Genomic DNA, 18637 nt, shown 5'->3' with positions numbered 1-18637 from the left:
GCAGTTATCACTACGCTAAATAACGCAGAAGGTTTTACCTTCCCTACCTGCCCCCCTACCCATCCCCCATTTTTTTTTTTTTTTTTTTTTGTGGTACGCGGGCCGCGCACTGTTGTGGCCTCTCCCATTGTGGAGCACAGCTTCTGGACGCGCAGGCGCAGCGGCCATGACTCACGAGCCCAGCCACTCCGCGGCATGTGGGGTCCTCCCGGACCGGGGCATGAACCCGTGTCCCCTGCATCGGCAGGCGGACTCTCAACCACTGCGCCACCAGGGAAGCCCCCCATCCCCCGCTTTGTTCATGTTTCCCCTCTTCAACACCTTCCTTCTTTCCCTTATTCCAACACAGGTCCACCACCCAGTTTCCAGCTCCTGGGCCTGGGCAGGCTTGAGGGCAATGCCCCTTTAGGCCCCAGAGAGCTCTCCTTTTCCAACGTTGCACATGAGGCATCTTTGGAAGGAAGAGGGTTGATTGAGTCCTTGCTGAGGAAGAATTCAAGCCCAGCCTGAGCTCCTGGGAACAGAAACTAGGGGGGAAATGGGAAGGGTGGAGCCCTGGGTCGTACACAGGCCCTGAGGGCTGCAGGCAATTCTGCATACCTTTGTGGCCGCAGTTCATGCCTGCAGGCAGAGGCTTGCCAGACATCCAAGAAAGAGAAGCCTAACCCCTGGGCTCAGGTGGGGTGCACTTCCAGGCAGGGTTGTTATTATCTGGGCTGTGGGCGTATGAGGGCTGCGATTTCCTCTTCTTTTTCTTTGCCAGAACCACCTTGTCGACCTCCTATTGTGAACCTATGAAAAGAAAACCACAAAACAAACCAAAACAAAAACCACCCCTCTCTGCTACAGGGGAAGCTAGTCAACCTTTAAATTAGAAAGACCGAGTTGCTGTTACTCTGCCTCTCACTATGCCGCGTGAGCCTGGTTCCCTGCCGTTAGGAGTGATTCAGGAACTCTTGTCTTAAGAAAGAAGGGTCTGGAACAAAAAGGGACAAGGGAGACAGAGGAAACACAGCAGACCATGAAAAGAAGCCAGGATGAAAAAAGAAGATGCAGTCTTACTTTTGTCACTGCTGGAGACACAGGAGAGAAATCAGCTTTGAAATGACATGACTGTTTTTGGTTGTGCGTGTGTAGATGACAAATGTCAGGTGAAATGCAGTTTTTCAGTAATAGTTTTTTGGGTTTTTTTTTTAGTGGTACGCGGGCCTCTCACCTCTGCGGCCTCTCCCGCTGCGGAGCACAGGCTCCGGACGCGCAGACCCAGCGGCCATGGCTCACGGCCCAGCCGCTCAGCGGCATGCGGGATCTTCCCGGACCGGGGCACGAACCCGTGTCCCCTGCAACGGCAGGCGGACTTTCAATCACTGCGCCACCAGGGAAGCCCTCAGTAATAATTTTGAGAATAAAGGTGATGGGTTCTTTTTTAAAGAGTAGCCGATACATAGTATGTACTTAATACATTGTAAATAAAGGAATATCAAAAAGAAAACAAAGCAATTTTTTTTAACAAACAGAAAATGGAAAATTGCTACTTCTTATATGACTTCAAGATATTCTTTAAACTTTTCGGAAGGTGATACCAATAATATCTTTTTATATCAAGAAATCTCATTAACAATGTTTGATATGGGCAAATTCATTTTAGTATCATTTTGTTCATAAATCAGAGTCTGGACTGGCATAGAAGGTGATTCAAAATTCATAATTCAAGCAGATCTGGCCAGTTATCACATAGACTGAATAATCTTCCTTTCCTCATGGAGCTAAAATAAAACCCTTTTGGTCTAGTTTCTGTCGTTTTTCTTTGGTGCTTTGATTGGAATCTACTATTATTTCTTCTGTTCTTCTGCTTTGTTAGAGTTTCTTACCTTGCCTCAACCCCTTATATTGAAATATAAACCCATTTCAATCTAAAAGAAGAAATACAACTTTACCCAGTCAAGAGGCAGAGGAGACTTACTTTAAATAAATAACACAACATTCCAGTCCATGGTCAATATTACACCACAGCAGATACACTAGTACCAGAATAAGTATTGCAGACCAAGGACAAGCCTTGGCAAAACCAAAGCAGATGGCTTCTATCGTAACCCATCGAGAAGAACCATGGAAGTATGACGTATTGGCCTTGAATACTAATCCTAAATCTAATGATAATTAAATAGCTGCATGGCTCTGGGTTAGTTAGCTCTCAGCACGTCCATCATTTCCTCACCTGTAAAATGAGAAGTTTTGAAAGGTTCCAAGTCCCCTCCAGTGAAGGAGTTGACTCAACCCAGTTTGTACCTTCAGAATCTTTGCCTAAAACAGAAATATTGCTTCCAGGTTTGACATAGGAAGCATTTCATTTGTTTGCACAAGATACTCACAACCACGCGCAGTGGTTGGGAGTCCGCCTGCCGATGCAGGGGACACGGGTTCGTGCCCCGGTCCGGGAGGATCCCACATGCCGCAGAGCAGCTGGGCCTGTGAGCCATGGCCGCTGAGCCTGCGCGTCCGGAGCCCGTGCTCCGCAACGGGAGAGGCCACAGCAGTGAGAGGACCGCGTACCGCAAAAAAAAAAAAAAAGAGATTTGTGAAAAACCATATAATGAAAGAGGCAAAACATGTGCGTTTTCTCTGCTTTGTGACTGTCTAAATTGACAGCATTGGAAAGGTCATGTTAAATACGTTTCTGTGAACATAATGTTAATATGTTCATGTGTAACGTATGTTATGTCATATAGCACTCTAGTTAGCTTTCTCCCTTGCCTGTCCATCCTGTCTTCCTCCTTAATATAAATCATTATTCTCCCTATTATGCACTGTGGATTAGATAAAAAATGATTTAGACAAAGGCTTACCCTTCAGATGCTTATAGCTGAGAAGGTTTATGTGTGTGTGTGTGTGTATACATTGTCCATTTATATGTGTAAATATATTTTACTTGGCATTTTATATATATATATATATTTGATACAGTTACCTGATGTGTGTGTGTGTGTGTGTGTGTATAAATCTTCTCAACTATAAGCATCTTATATGAGCAAATATATAAAAGAGAGAGAGAGAGAGAAAAGGTAGGAAGTTATTTCCAGGTAAGGGATGAAAATGATCCTAACTTAGCCTGATGACTGTAGCAGCGGGGATGGGTCAGCAGGTATGAGGACTGACTCTACAGTGTTTGACAACCTGGGACAAAGGTGAGTAATTGCGGGGAAAGGACCGCTATTGAACCCCAGAGCTCGGGAGGTTGATGGAGTCCCCACCAGCGTTCTGTTTCGAAGGGTGTGTGATGAGGTGAAGTCAGGGCGGAGTACACTCGAGGAACACACACAATCAACAGAAGCACAGATAAAGTTGCTTGGGGTGTAGAGATGTGAGCACTTCATTCACCTCCCTTCCATGTTCTGGAATATTACAAAATGGAAAAATACCAAAAAAGAGTATATGTAAAAGTTTTCTGTATGAAAAATTAATGCTTTTAATAAACACATATAAATCAGAACTACTTTTTGTATGACCATGGAGATAATGTCAAAAAGCCTACATTTGCAGTGGAAGAGGAAGCACTTAGTCAATTCTGAAGGTGGCCAAGAAGGAAAGCCAGTGCATGACGGAGGCTGGGGCTCTCGGAAGCAAGGAGGAATTGGCTAGTGACTTGGCAAAGCAATGTTAATGATTTAAGTGGCTGTTCTCTAAGTATTTAAAACAATTGTGAATTGCCTTAAGAAAGTTGACATTATTGCCAAATTTATTACTTGTATTTTTTAATTAACTTGCTTTTGTTTTATTTATGTGAAATTACTTTTTTTTGACTGAAGTATAGTTGATTTACAATGTTATCTTAGGTTTAGGTGTACAGCACAGTGATTCAGTTATATATATTCTTTTTCAGACTTTTTCCATTATAGTTTATTACAAGATATTGAATATAGATCTCTGTGCTATACAGTAGGACCTTGTTTGTTATCTGTTTTATGTATAGTACTGTGTACCTGTTAATCAGAAACTCCTAATTTATACCCCCCCCCCCTTTTCCTTTTGGTAACCAAAGTTTGTTTTCTATTGCCTGTGAGTCTGTTTTGTAAATAAGTTCATTTGGATCAATTTTTTAGATTCCACATGTAAGGGATATCATATGAAATTGTCTTTCTCTGTCTGACTTACCTCACTTACTATGTTAGTCTCCAGGTCCACCCGTGTTGATTCAAATGGCATTATTTCATTCTTTTTTATGGCTGAGTAATATTCCTGTGTGTGTGTGTGTGTGTGTGTGTGTGTGTGTGTGTATTCCATATATGTATATATATATTCCATTCATCTGTCAATGGGCATTTATATTCTTTCCATGTCTTGGCTATTGTAAACAGTGCTGCCGTGACCATTGGGGTGCATGTATCTTTTTGAATTAGTTTTCATCTTTTCTGGATATATGCTCAGGAGTGGGGTTGCTGGATCATATGGTAGTTCTATTTTTAGTTTTTTAAGGAACATCCATACTGTTCTCTATAGTGCATGCACCAATTTATATTCCCACCAACAGCATAGGAGGGTTCCCTTTTCTCCACACCCTCTCCAGCACTTATTATTTGTAGACTTTTTGATGATGGCCTTTCTGAGAGGTATGAGGTGTTACCTCATTATAGGTTTGATTTGCATTTCTCTAATAATTAGCGATGTTGAGCATCTTTTCATGTGCCTGTTATTCACTATATGTCTTCCTTAGAGAAATCTCTACTTTGATCTTCTGCCCATTTTTGGATAGGTTGATTTTTTTTTGGATATTGAACTGTATGAGCTCTTTGTATATTTTGGAAATTAATTCCTTGTTGGTAGCATTATTTGCAAATATTTTCTCCCATTCTGTAGGTTGCCTTTTCATTTTGTTGATAGTTTCCTTTGCTTTGCAAAGTTTTTAAGTTTAATTAGGCCCCATTTGTTTATTTTTGCTTTTGTTTCCATTACTGTAGGAGGTGGATCCAAAAAGATATTGCTGTGATTTATGTCAAAGAGTGTTCTACCTAGGTTTTCCCCTAGGAGTTTTACAGTATCTTGTCTTACATTTAGGTCTTTAATCCATTTGAATTATTACTTTTGTATATGGTGTTAGAGAATGCCTTAGTTTATTCCTTTATATGTAGGTGTCCAGTTTCCCCAGCACCACTTACTGAAGAGATTTTCTTTTCTCCATTGTATAATCTTGCCTCCTTTGTCATAGATTATTTGACCATAAGTGCATGGGTATATTTCTGGGCTTTCTATCCTGTTCCATTGATGTATGTGTCTGTTTTTGTGCCACTACCATACTCTCTTTATTACTGTAGCTTTGCAGTATAGTCTGAAGTCAGGGAACCTGATTCCTCCTGCTCCATTCTTCTTTCTCAAGATTGTTTTGGTGATTTGGAGTCTTTTGGGTTTCCATACAAATTTTAAAATTATTTGTTCTAGTGAAGAATACCATTGGTAATTTGATAGGGATTGCATTGAATATGTAGATTGCCTTGGGTAGTATGTTCGTTTTAATAATATTGATTCTTCTAGTCCAAGAAAATGTATATCTTTCCATCTCTTCATGTTGTCTTCAATTTTGTTCATCAGCATCTTACAGTTTTTGGATTACAGGTTTTTTGCCTCCTTAGGTAGGTTTATTCCTAGGGATTTTATTCTTCTTGATGCAATAGTAAATGGGTAGTAATAGTAAATGAATGTAAATGAATAGTAAATGCAATAGTAAATTTCTCTCTCTGACAGTTCATTGTTAGTTTATACAAATGCAACAGATTTCTGTATATTAATTTTGTATCCTGCAATTTTACCCAATTCATTGAGCTCTAACAGTTTTTTGGTGGTGTGTTTAGGATTTTCTGTATAGTATCATGTCATCTGCAAAGAGTGACAGTTTTACTTCTTCCTTTCCAATATGGATTCCTTTTATTTCATTTTCTTCTCTGATTATCGTGGCTAGGACTTCCAAATCTATGTTGAATAAAAGTGGCGTGAGTGGGCCTCCTTGTCTTATTCCTGATCTTAGAGGAAATGTTTTCAGCTTTTCACTGTTGAGTATGATGTTAGCTATGGGTTTGTCATATATGGCCTTAATTTTGTTGAGGTATGTTTCCTCTATGCCCACTTTTTAGAGAGTTCTTTTCATAAATGGATGTTGGATATTGCCAAAAGCTTTTTCTGCATCTATTGAGGTGATCATATGGTTTTAATTCTTCAGTTTGCTAACGTGGTGTGTCACATTGATTGATTTGCAGATATCAAAAAATCCTTGCATCCCTGGGATAAATCCCACTTGATCATGGTCTATGATACTTTTAATATATTGTTGGATTCAGTTTGCTAGTATTTGGTTGAAGATTTTTGTATCAATATTCATCAGTGATATTTGGCCTGTAATTTTCTTTTCTTGTGATATCTTTTCCTGGTTTTGGTATCAGTGTGATGCTGGCTTCATAGAAATGAGTTCAGAAGTGTTTTGTCCTCCACAAATTTTTAGAATAGTTTCAGAAGGATAGGTGTTAACTCTTCTCTAAATGTTTGGTAGAATTCACCTGTGAAGCATCTGATCCTGGACCTTTGACTGGTGGAAGTTTTTTTATTACTGATGCAATTTCAATATTGATAATTGGTCTGTTCATATTTTCGTTCTTTCTGGTTCAGTTTTGGAAGGTTATACCTTTCTAAGAATTTGTCCATATCTTCTAGTTTGTCCATTTTATTGGCATATACTTGCTCATAGTAGTCTCTTATGATCCTTTGTATTTCTGTGGTTGTAACTGCTTTTTCATTTCTAATTTATTGATTTGGGCCCTCTTCCTTTTTTTTTCTTCATGAGTCTGGCTAAAAGTTTATCACTTTTGTTTATCTTTTCAAAGAACCAGCTTTTAGCTTTGTTGATCTTTTCTATTGTTTCTTTCTTTTTTTATTTTTTTTTGCGGTACGCGGGCCTCTCACTGTTGTGGCCTTTCCCGTCGTGGAGCACAGGCTCCAGATGCACAGGCTCAGTGGCCATGGCTCACGGGGCCAGCTGCTCTGTGGGATGTGGGATCTTCCAGGACCAGGGCACAAACCCATGTCCCCTGCATTGGCAGGCAGACTCTCAACAACTGTGCCACCAGGGAAGCCCTCTATTGTTTTTTTAACTCGCTATTTCATTTATTTCTGCTCTGATCTTTATGATTTCTTTCCTGCTGCTAACTTTGGATTTTGTTTGTTCTTCTTTCTTTAGTTTCTTTAGGCATAACCTTACATTGTCTATTTGAGATTTTTCTTGTTTCCTGAAGTAAATTGTATCACTATAAACTTCCCTGTCAGAACTGATTTTGCCACATCTCATAGGTTTTGGCTTATTGTGTTTTTGCTTTCATTTGTCTTTAGTATTTTTTATTTCCTCTTTGATTTTTTCAGTGATCCATTGGCTGTTTAGTAACAAATTATTTTTGCCTCCACATATTTGTGTGTGTGTGTTTTTCTTAACATCTTTATTGGACTATAACTGCTTTACAATGGTGTGTTATTTTCTGCTTTATAACAAAGTGAATCAGTTGTACATATACTTATATCCCCATATCCCCTCCCTCTTGCGTCTCCCTCCCACCCTCCCTATCCCACCTCTCTAGGTGGTCACAAAGCACTGAGCTGATCTCCCTGTGCTATGTGGCTGCTTCCCACTAGGTATCTATTTTACATTTGGTAGTGTACATATGTCCATGCCTCTCTCTCACTTTGTCCCATCTTACCCTTCCCCCTCCCCATATCCTCAAGTCCATTCTCTAGTAGGTCTGAGTCTTTATTCCTCTCTTGCCCCTAGGTTCTTCATGACCATTTCTTGTTTGTTTTTTTAGATTCCATATATATGTGTTAGCATACAGTATTTGTTTTTCTCTTTCTGACTTACTTCACTCTGTATGACAGACTCTAGGTCCATCCACTTTTCTACAAATAACTCAATTTCGTTTCTTTTTATGGCTGAGTAATATTCCATTGTATATATGTGCCACATCTTCTTTATCCATTCATCTGTCGATGGACACCTAGGTTGCTTGCATGTCCTGGCTATTGTAAATGGTGCTGCAGTGAACATTGTGGTACATGACTCTTTTTGAATTATGGTTTTCTCACAGTATATGCCTAGTAGTGGGATTGCTGGGTCATATAGTAGTTCTACTTTTAGTTTTCTAAGGAACCTCCATACTATTCTACATAGTGGCTGTATCAATTTACATTCCTATCAACAGGGCAAGAGGGTTGCCTTTTCTCCACACCCTCTCCAGCATTTATTTTTTCTAGATTTTTTGATGATGGCCATTCTGACTGGTGTGAGATGATATCTCATTGTAGTTTTGATTTGCATTTCTCTAATGATTAACGATGTTGAGCATTCTTTCATGTGTTTGCTGGCAATCTGAATATATTCTTTGGAGAAATGTCTATTTAGGTCTTCTGCCCATTTTGGAATGGGTTGTTTGTTTTTATGATATTGAGCTGCATGAGCTGATTGTAAATTTTGGAGATTAATCCTTTGTCAGTTGCTTCATTTGCAAATATTTTCTCCCATTCTGAGGGTTGTCTTTTCATCTTGTTTATGGTTTCCTTTGCTGTGCAAAAGCTTTTAAGTTTCATTAGGTGCCATTTGTTTATTTTTTTTATTTCCATTTCTCTAGGAGGTGGGTCAAAAAGGATCTTGCTGTGATTTATGTCATAGAGTGTTCTGCCTATGTTTCCCTCTAAGAGTTTTATAGTGTGTGGACTTACATTTAGGTCTTTAATCCATTTTGAGTTTATTTTTGTGTATGGTGTTAAGGAGTGTTCTAATTTCATTCTTTTACATGTAGCTGTCCAGTTTTCCCAGCACCACTTATTGGAGAGGCTGTCTTTTCTACATTGTATATTCCTGCCTCCTTTATCAAAGATAAGGTGACCATATGTGCGTGGGTTTATCTCTGGGCTCTCTATCCTGTTCCATTGATCTATATTTCTGTTTTTGTGCCAGCACCATACTGTCTTCATTACTTTAGCTTTGTAATACAGTCTGAAGTCCAGGAACCTGATTCCTCCAGCTCAGTTTTTCCTTCTCAAGATTGCTTTGGCTATTCGGGGTCTTTTGTGTTTCCATACAAATTGTGAAATTTTTTGTTCTAGTTCTGTGAAAAATGCCAGTGGTAGTTTGTTAGGGATTGCATTGAAACTGTAGATTGCTTTGGGTACTATAATCATTTTCACAATGTTGATTCTTCCAATCCAAGAACATGGTATATCTCTCCATCTATTTGTATCATCTTTAATTTCTTTCATCAGTTTCTTATAATTTTCTACATACAGGTCTTTTGTCTCCTTAAGTAGGTTTATTCCTAGGTATTATATTCTTTTTGTTGCAGTGGTAAATGGGAGTGTTTCCCTAATTTCTCTTTCAGATTTCTCATCATTAGTGTATAGGAATGCAAGAGATTTCTGTGCATTAACTTTGTATCCTGCTACTTTACCAAGTTCATTGATTACCTCTAGTAGTTTTCTGGTAGCATCTTTAGGATTCTCTATGTATAGTATCATGTCACCTGCAAACAGTGACAGCTTTACTTCTTCTTTTCCGATTTGGATTCCTTTTATTTCTTTTTGTTCTCTGATTGCAGTGGATAAAGCTTCCAAGACTATGTTGAATAAGAGTGGTGAGAGTGGGCAACCTTGTCTTGTTCCTGATCCTAGTGGATATGGTTTCAGTGTTTCACCATTGAGAATGATATTGGCTGTGGGTTTTTCATATATGGCTTTTATTATGTTGAGGTAAGTTCCCTCTATGCCTACTTTCTGGAGGGTTTTTATTCTAAAGGAGTGTTTAATTTTGTCAAAAGCTTTTTCTGTATGTATTGAGATGACCATATATTTTTTCTCCTTCAGTTTGTTAATATGGTGTATCACATTGATTGATTTGCATATATTGAAGAATCCTTGCATTCCTGGGATAAACCCCACTTGATCATGGTGTATGATCCTTTTAATGTGCTGTTGGATTCTGTTTGCTAGTATTTTGTTGAGGAATTTTGTATCTATGTTCATCAGTGACATTGGCCTGTAGTTTTCTTTCTTTGTGACATCTTTGTCTGTTTTTGGTATCAGGGTGATGGTGGCCTCGTAGAATGAGTTTGGGAGTGTCCCTCCCTCTGCTATATTTTGGAAGAGTTTGATAAGGATAGGTGTTAGCTCTTCTCTAAATGTTTGAAAGGATTTGCCTGTGAAGCCATCTGGTCCTGGGCTTTTGTTTGTTGGAAGATTTTTAAACACAGTCTCAATTTCAGTGCTTGTGATTGATCTGTTCATATTTTCTATTTCTTCCTGGTTCAGCCTTGGAAGGTTGTGCATTTCTAAGAATTTGTCCATTTCTTCCCCACTTTATTGGCATATAGTCGCTTGTAGTAATCTCTCATGATCCTTTGTATTTCTGTGGTTTCAGTTTTTACTGCTCCTTTTTCATTTCTAATTCTATTGATTTGAGTCTTCTCCTTTATTTTCTTGATGAGTCTGGCTAATGGTTTATCAATTTTGTTTATCTTCTCCAAGAACCAGGTTTTAGTTTTATTGATATTTGCTATCCTTTGCTTCATTTCTTTTTCATTTCTTTCCTTTTTTTAAACATCTTTATTGGAGTATACTTGCTTTACAATAGTGTGTTAGTTTCTGCTTTATAACAAAGTGAATCAGTTATACATACACATATGTCCCTATATCTTTTCCTTCTTGGATCTCTCTCCCTCCAACCCTCCCTATCCCACCCCTCTAGGTGGTCACAAAGCACTGAGATGACCTCCCTGTGCTATGTGGCTGCTTCCCACTAGCTATTTTACATTTGGTAGTGTATATGTCCATGCCAGTCTCTCACTTTGTCCCAGCTTGCCCTTCCCCCTCCCCATATCCTCAAATCCATTTTCTAGTAGATCTGCATCTTTATTCCCATCTTGCCCCTAGGTTTTTCCTGACCAATTTTTTTTTAGATTCCATATATATGTGTTAGCATACAGTATTTGTTTTTCTCTTTCAGACTTACTTCACTCTGTATGACAGACTCTAGGTCCAACCACCTCACTACAAATAATTCAATTTTGTTTCTTTTTATAGCTGAGTAATATTCCATTGTATATATGTGCCACATCTTCTTTATCCATTCTTCTGTATATGGACATTTAGGTTGCTTCCATGTCCTGGCTATTGTAAATAGTGCTGCAGTGAACATTGTGGTACATGACTCTTTTTGATATGGTTTTCTCAGGGTATATACCCAGTAGTGGGATTGCTGGGTCATATGGTAGTTCTATTTTTGGATTTTTAAGTAACCTCCATAGTGTTCTCCATAGTGGCTGTATCAATTTACATTCCCACCAAGAGTGCAGGAAGGTTCCCTTTTCTCCACACCCTCTCCAGCATTTATTGTTTATAGATTTTTTGATGATGGCCATTCTAACCAGTGTTAGATGATACCTCATTGTAGTTTTTTTTTTTTTTTTTTGGCGGTATGCAGGCCTCTCACTGTTGTGGCCTCTCCCATTGTGGAGCACAGATTCCAGATGTGCAGGCTCAGCAGCCATGGCTCACGGGCCTAGCTGCTCCGTGGCATGTGGTATCTTCCCAAACCGGGCACAAATCCATGTCCCCTGCATCGGCAGGCGGACTCTCAATCACTGCACCACCAGGGAAGCCCTCATTGTAGTTTGATTTGCATTTCTCTAATGATTAATGATGTTGAGCATTCTTTCATGTGTTTGTTGGCAATCTGTATATCTTCTTTGGAGAAATGTCTTTTTAGGTCTCCTGCCCATTTTTTGTATGGGGTTGTTTGTTGTTTTGATATTGAGCTGCATGAGCTGCTTCTGATCTGATCTTTATGATTTCTTTCCTTCTGCTAAATTTGGGGTTTTTTTGTTCTTCTTTCTCTAATTGCTTTAGGTATAAGTTTAGGTTGTTTATTTGAGATGTTTCTTATTTCTTAAGGTAGGATTGTATTGCTATAAACTTCCCTCTTAGAACTGATTTTGCTGCATCCCATAGGTTTTGGGTCGTCATGTTTTCATTATCATTTGTCTCTAGGTAATTTTTGCTTTCCTCCGTGATTTCCTCAGTGATATCTTGATTACTTAGGACCGTATTGTTTAGTCTCCATGTGTTTGTGATTTTTACATTTCTTTCCCTGTAATTGATTTCTAATCTCAGCATTGTGGTTGGAAAAGATGCTTGATATGATTTTAATTTCCTTAAATTTACCAAGCCTTGATTTGTGACCCAAGATGTGATCTATCCTGGAGAATGTTCCATGTGCATGTGAGAAGAAAGTGTAATCTGCTTTTTCCAGATGGAATGTCCTATAAATATCAATTAAATCTAGCTGGTCTATTGTGTCATTTAAAGCTTATGTTTCTTTATTAATTTTCTCTCTGGATATCTGTCCATTGGTGTAAGTATGGTGTTAAAGTCCCCCACTATTTTTGTGTTACTGTCGATTTCCTCTTTTATAGCTGTTAGCATTTGTTTTATGTATTGTGGTGCTCCGATGTTGGGTGCATATATATTTATAATTGTTATATATTCTTCTTGGATTGATCCCTTGATCATTATGTAGAGTCCTTCCTTGACTCTTCTAACATTCTTTATTTAAAAGTCTAATTTATCTCATATGAGTATTGCTACTCCAGTTTTATTTTGATTCCCATTTGCATGGAATATCTTTTTCCATCCCCTCACTTTCACTCTGTATGTGTGTCTAGGTCTGAAGTGGGTCTGTTGTAGATAGCATATACCCAGGTCTTGTTTTTGTATCCCTTCAGCCAGTCTATGTCTTTTGGTTGGAGCATTTAATCCGTTTATATTTAAGGTAATTATCAATATGTATGTTCCTATTACCATTTTCTTAATTGTTTTGGGTTCGTTATTGTAGGTCTTTACCTTCTCTTGTGTTTCTTGCCTAAAGAACTTCCTTTAGCATTTCTTTTAAAGCTGGTTTGGTGGTGCTGAATTCTCTTAGCTTTTGCTTCTCTGTAAATTTTTAATTTCTCCATCAAATCTGAATGAGGGCCTTGCTGGGTAGAGTAATCTTGGTTGTAGGTTTTTCCCCTTCATCACTTTAAGTATGTCCCGTCACTCCCTTCTGGCTCGCAGAGTTTCTGCTGAAAGATTAGCTGTTAACCTTATGGGGATTCCCTTGTATGTTATTTCTTGTTTTTCCCTTGCTGCTTTTAATATTTTTCTTTGTATTTAATTTTTGATAGTTTGATTAATATGTGTCTTGTTGTGTTTCTCCTTGGATTTATGTATGGGACTCTCTGTGCTTCCTGGACTTGATTAACTATTTCCTTTCCCATATTAGGGAAGTTTTCAACTATAATCTCTTCAAATATTTTCTCAGTCCCTTTCTTTTTCTCTTCTGCTTCTGAGACCTCTATCATTTGAATGTTGTGCATTTAATGTTTTCCCAGAGGTCTCTGAGACTGTCCTCAATTCTTTTCATTCTTTTTCTTTATTCTTCTCTGCAGTAGTTATTTCTACTATTTTATCTTCCAGGTCACTTATCCATTCTTCTGCCTCAGTTATTCTGCTATTGATCCCTTCTAGAGAATTTTTAATTTCATTTGTTGTGTTGTTCATTGTTGCTTGTTTCATCTTTAGTTCTTCTAGGTCCTTGTTAAATGTTTCTTGCATTTTGTCTATTGTATTTCCAAGATTATGGATCCTCTTTACTGTCATTATTCTGAATTCTTTTTCTGGTAGACTGCCTATTTCCTTTTCATTTGTTAGGTCTGGTGGGTTTTTACCTTGCTCCTTCATCTGCTCTCTGTTTCTCTGGCTTCTCATTTTGCTTAACTTACTGTGTTTGGATTCTCCTTTTCACAGGCTGCATGTTCGTAGTTCCTGTTGTTGTTGGTGTCTGTCCCCAGTGACTAAGGTTGTTTCAGTGGGTTGTGTAGGCTTCCTGGTAGAGGGGACTAGTGCCTGTGTTCTGGTGGATGAGGCTGGATCTTGTCTTTCTGGTGGGTAGGTCCACATCTGGTGGTGTGTTTTGGAGTGTCTGTGGCCTTATTATGATTTTAGGCAGCCTCGCTGCTAATGGGTGGGGTGTGTTCCTGTCTTGCTAGTTGTCTGGCTTAGGGTGTCTAGCATTGTAGCTTGCTGGTCATTGAGTGGAGCTGGGTCTTGGCATTGAGATGGAGATCTCTGGGAGATTTTTACCATTTGATATTACATGGAGCTGGGAGGTCTCTTGTGGACGAGTGTCCTAAACTTGTCTCTCCCACCTCAGAAGAACATCCCTGATGCCTGGCTCAGGCACCAAGAGCCTGTCATCCACATAGCTCAGAATATAAGGGAGAGAAAGAAAGAAGAAAGAAAGGAAGAAAGAAAGAAAGAAAGAAAGAAAGAATGAAAGAGATAAAATAAAATAAAGGTATTAAAATTAAAATATATTATTAAAAAAATTTTTTAAGTAATAAAAAGAAAGAAAGAAGAGAGGCAACCAAAGCAAAAAACAAATCCACCAATGATAACAAGCACTAAACACTATACTTCAAAAAAAAAAAAAATGGACAGACCAAACTCTAGGACAAATCGTAAAAGCAAAGCTATACAGACAAAAATCACACAGAGAAGCATACACATACACACTCACAAAAAGAGAAAAAGGGAGAAAAATATATATACCATTGCTCCCAAAGTCCACCTCCTCAATTTGGGATGATTCGTTGTCTATTCAGGTATTCCACAGGTGCAGGTACATCAAGTTGATTGTGGAGATTTAATTCTCTGCTCCTGCGGCTGCTGGGAGAGATTTCCCTTTCTCTTCTTTGTTGGCACAGCTCCTGGGTTTCCGCTTTGGATTTGGCCCCACTTCTGCATGTAGGTCGCCTGAGGGCATCTGTTACAAGGGACAAAGAAGGACAAAGTGTCCTTCTTTGTCCCTTGTAACAGTCTTTATTTTAAAGTCTATTTCTTCTGATATACATATTGTTACTCCAGCTTTTTTGATTTCCATTTGCATGGAATACATTTTTCCATCCCCTCACTTTCGGTCTGTATGTTTCTCTAGATCTGAAGTGAGTTTCTTGTAGGCAACGTGTATACAGGTCTTGTTTTTTTATCCATTCAGTCACTCTGTGTCTTTTGGCTGGTACATTTAATCCATTTACATTTAAGGTAATTATAGGTGTGTGCTCTTATTGCCATTTTGTTATTTGTTTTTTGTCCTTTTCCCCCCTTGTTCTTTTGTTCTCTTCTCTGTGATTTGATGAATATCTGTAGTGTTATGTTTGGATTCTTTTTCTTTTTTGTGTGTTTATCTCTTTTAGATTTTTTCGTTTGTGGTTATCATGAGGTTTTTGTATAACATTCTATATATACACATGGCTGCTTTAAGGTGCTGATCTCTTAATTTCATGTGCATTTTAAATACCCTGCATCTGTACCCTCCTCCCCTCATGATTACTGTTTATGATATCATATTTTGCATCTAATTATTTTGTATATCCCTTAACTGCTTATTGTGGATACAGATGATTTTACTACTTTTGTATTTTAGCCTCCCTCTTATCTTTGTGTGTGGATGATTTCCTACCTTTCTGTATGTTTGCCTTTGCTGGTGATTTTTCATTTCATAATTTTCTTGTTTCTAGTTGTGGTCTTCTCTATTTCACCTAAATGTGGCCTTTTCTTTTTTGCCTAAAACAGTTCCTTTATCCTGTGTTGTAAATCTGGTTTGGTGGTGCTCAATTCTTTAAGCTTTTACTTGTCTGTAAAGCTTTTGATTTCTCTATCAAATCTGAAAGAAAGCCTTGCTGGGTAGAGTATTCTTGTTTGCAGGTTTTCCCTTTGCTTCACTTTAAATATATCATGCCACTCCCTTCTGGCCTACAGAGTTTCTGCTGAAAAAGAAGCTGATAGCCTTATGGGATTCCCTTGTATGTTACTTGTTGCTTTTCCCTGCTGCTTCTAGTGTTCTCTCTTTATCTTTAATTTGTCATTTTGATTATAATGTGTCTTGTTGTGTTCCTCTTTAGGTTAATCCTGTTTGGGACCCTGTGCTTCTTGAACTTGGGTGACTGTTTCCTTTCCCAGATTTGAGAAATTTTCAGCTATTATCTGTTTAAGTATTTTCTCAGGCCTTTTCTCTCTCTCTTCTTCTTCTGGGACCCTTATAATGCAATTATCCATGTGTTTGATGTTGTCCCAGAGGTTTCTTAAATTGTCTTCATTTCTTTTTACTCTTTTTACTTTTTTTGTGTTAAGTGGCAGTATGAACTACTCTGTCTTCCAGCTCACTCATCCTTTTTTCTGTATTGTTTAGACTACTTTGATTCCTTATAGTGTATTTTTTGTTTCAGCTATTATATTCTTCATTTCTGTTTGTTTGTTCTTTATGTTTTCTAACTCTTTGCTAAAAACTTCTAACTTCTCACTCTGTGCATCCATTCTCCTCCCAAGTTCTTTTATCATCTTTACAAACATTACTCTGAAGTCTTTCTTGGGTAGATTGCCTCTCTCCACATCACTTAGTTCTTCTCCTGGGGTTTTATCTTGTTCCTTTGTGGAAACATATTGCTCTGTTGCCTCATTTTGTCTAAGTTGCTATTTGTATTTTTTTTCAATTTATTTTTATTTGTTTATTTTGGCTGCATTGGATCTTCATTGGTGCATGTGGGCTTTCCCTAGTTGTGGCGAGTGGGGGCTCCTCTTCATTGCTGTGCATGGGCTGTTCACTGCGGTGGTTTCTCTTGTTGCGGAGCGTGGGCTCTAGGCATGCGGGCTTCAGTAGTTGTGGTGTGCGGCCTCAGTAGATGTGGCTCGTGGGCTCTAGAGAGCAGGCTCAGTAGTTGTGGTGCACAGACTTAGTTGCTCCATGACATGTGGGATCTTCCTGGACCAGGTCTCGAACTTGTGTCCCCTGCATTGACAGGTGGATTCTTAACCACTGTGCCACTGGGGAAGACCTGTATTTTTATATATGTGGTAGGTTAGTTACATTTCTCAAGCTTGGAGAAGTGGCTCTCTGTAGGAGGCATCCTATACATCCCAGAAGTGTACCCCCCCACCCCATCGTCACCCAAGCTATATGCTTTAGGGGTTCCCCCTAAGAGGGCTGTGTGGGTCCTTCTATTTTGGTGGGATGACTATGTAGAGGGTTTGGTAGGCTTGGTTGGCCCCTAATCTGGTTGGTTGCCAGGCCCTAACTTGTGCAGATGCTGCTGGCTGCTTTTTAATGGGGCCTGATCACAAGGCAGCTGGTTGCAGAATCCTATGAGGTCCTGGGTCTAGTACTGGCTCACTAGTGGGTGGAGTCAGGGTCCCAAAGACTCCAGAGTTCTTGCCTGCCCACTGGCAGGCGAAGCTAGATCCTCACAGGAAGAGCTCATTCCTAGAGTCTAGCTTCAGGGACCAGGGATCCCAGAGCTCATTTCAGATCATTGGTGGGAGGAGTCGATTCCTGACACAATTAGGTATGAGGTCTGCAGTGTCCCAAACCTTACATTTGCCTGCTAGTGCTAGGGCCTGGACCTAGCTAGTCCCAGGGTAAGGTCTGGTTGGCTGTTGGTGGACTCTGTCCACAGGATGTGGGATCATAGTTTTCTGGCTTTTGGTTTCTGCCCCTGGTGGATGAAGCTGGGTCTTGTTCCTCTGGGGGCAGGGCCATGTGTAGGGATGTGTCTAGAGTTGGCTGTGGACTCATGAAGTCTTTAGGCAGCTTATCTGCTGATGGGTTGAAATGTGTCCCATCCAGTTAGTTGTTGGCCTGAGGCATCCCAGCCATGGAGTTTCAGACTTTTGGGTGAGGCCAGGTCTTGGCATTAATGAGCCAAGATGGCAGCCACCAGCAGCAGTGTTCATGTGTTTGAATGTTCCCAAATCTTGCTGTCACCAGTGTCTGTGTCCCAAGGGTGAGCCACAGCTGCCCCCACTTCTCCAGGAGACTCTCCAAGATGAGCAAGTAGGTCTGGTCCAGGCTCCTATCAAATTACTGCTTTAGCCCTGGGTCTTGGTGTGCATGAGATTTTTGTATGTGCCCTTTAAGAGTGAAGTCTATTTCCCCCAGTCCTGTGGGGCTCCTGCAATTAAGCTCTGCTGGCCTTCAAAACCAGATGTTCTGGGGTCTTGTCTTCCCAGTGCCAGACCCCTAGGCTGGGGAGCCTCACATGGGGCTCAGAATTCTCACTCCTATCAGAGAACCTTTGCAATATAATTATTCTCCAGTTAGTGGGTTGCCCATTGGGGGATTTGGGATTTGATTATATTGTGAGTCTGCTCCTCCTACCTGTCTCATGTTGGCTCCTTTTTTTACATCTTTAGTCGTAGAAGACCTTTTCTGGTAGGTTCCAGTTTTTTTCATTGATGGTTTTCTGCAAATAGTGGTGATTTTGGTGTGTTCATGAGAGGAGGTGAGCTCAGCGTCTTTCTACTCCGCCATCTTAGCTGCTCTCTCAAAATTACATGAAACACTGTCCCTTGAGAGGTCTTCTACAGATGTTTCCTCAGAAGGATAATCCCACGGCTACAGAATGAAAAATAAGTGGTGCTACAGACTTAGAAAACAAACTTACGGTTACCGGGGGGAAGGGTGCGGAGAAGGGACAGATTGGGAGTTTGGGATTGACATGTACCCACTACTGTATTTAAAATGGAT

Source organism: Delphinus delphis, chromosome 14 (genome assembly GCF_949987515.2).
Source record: "Delphinus delphis chromosome 14, mDelDel1.2, whole genome shotgun sequence".
Lineage (NCBI taxonomy): Eukaryota > Metazoa > Chordata > Mammalia > Artiodactyla > Delphinidae > Delphinus > Delphinus delphis.
This window is presented reverse-complemented; position numbering follows the sequence as displayed.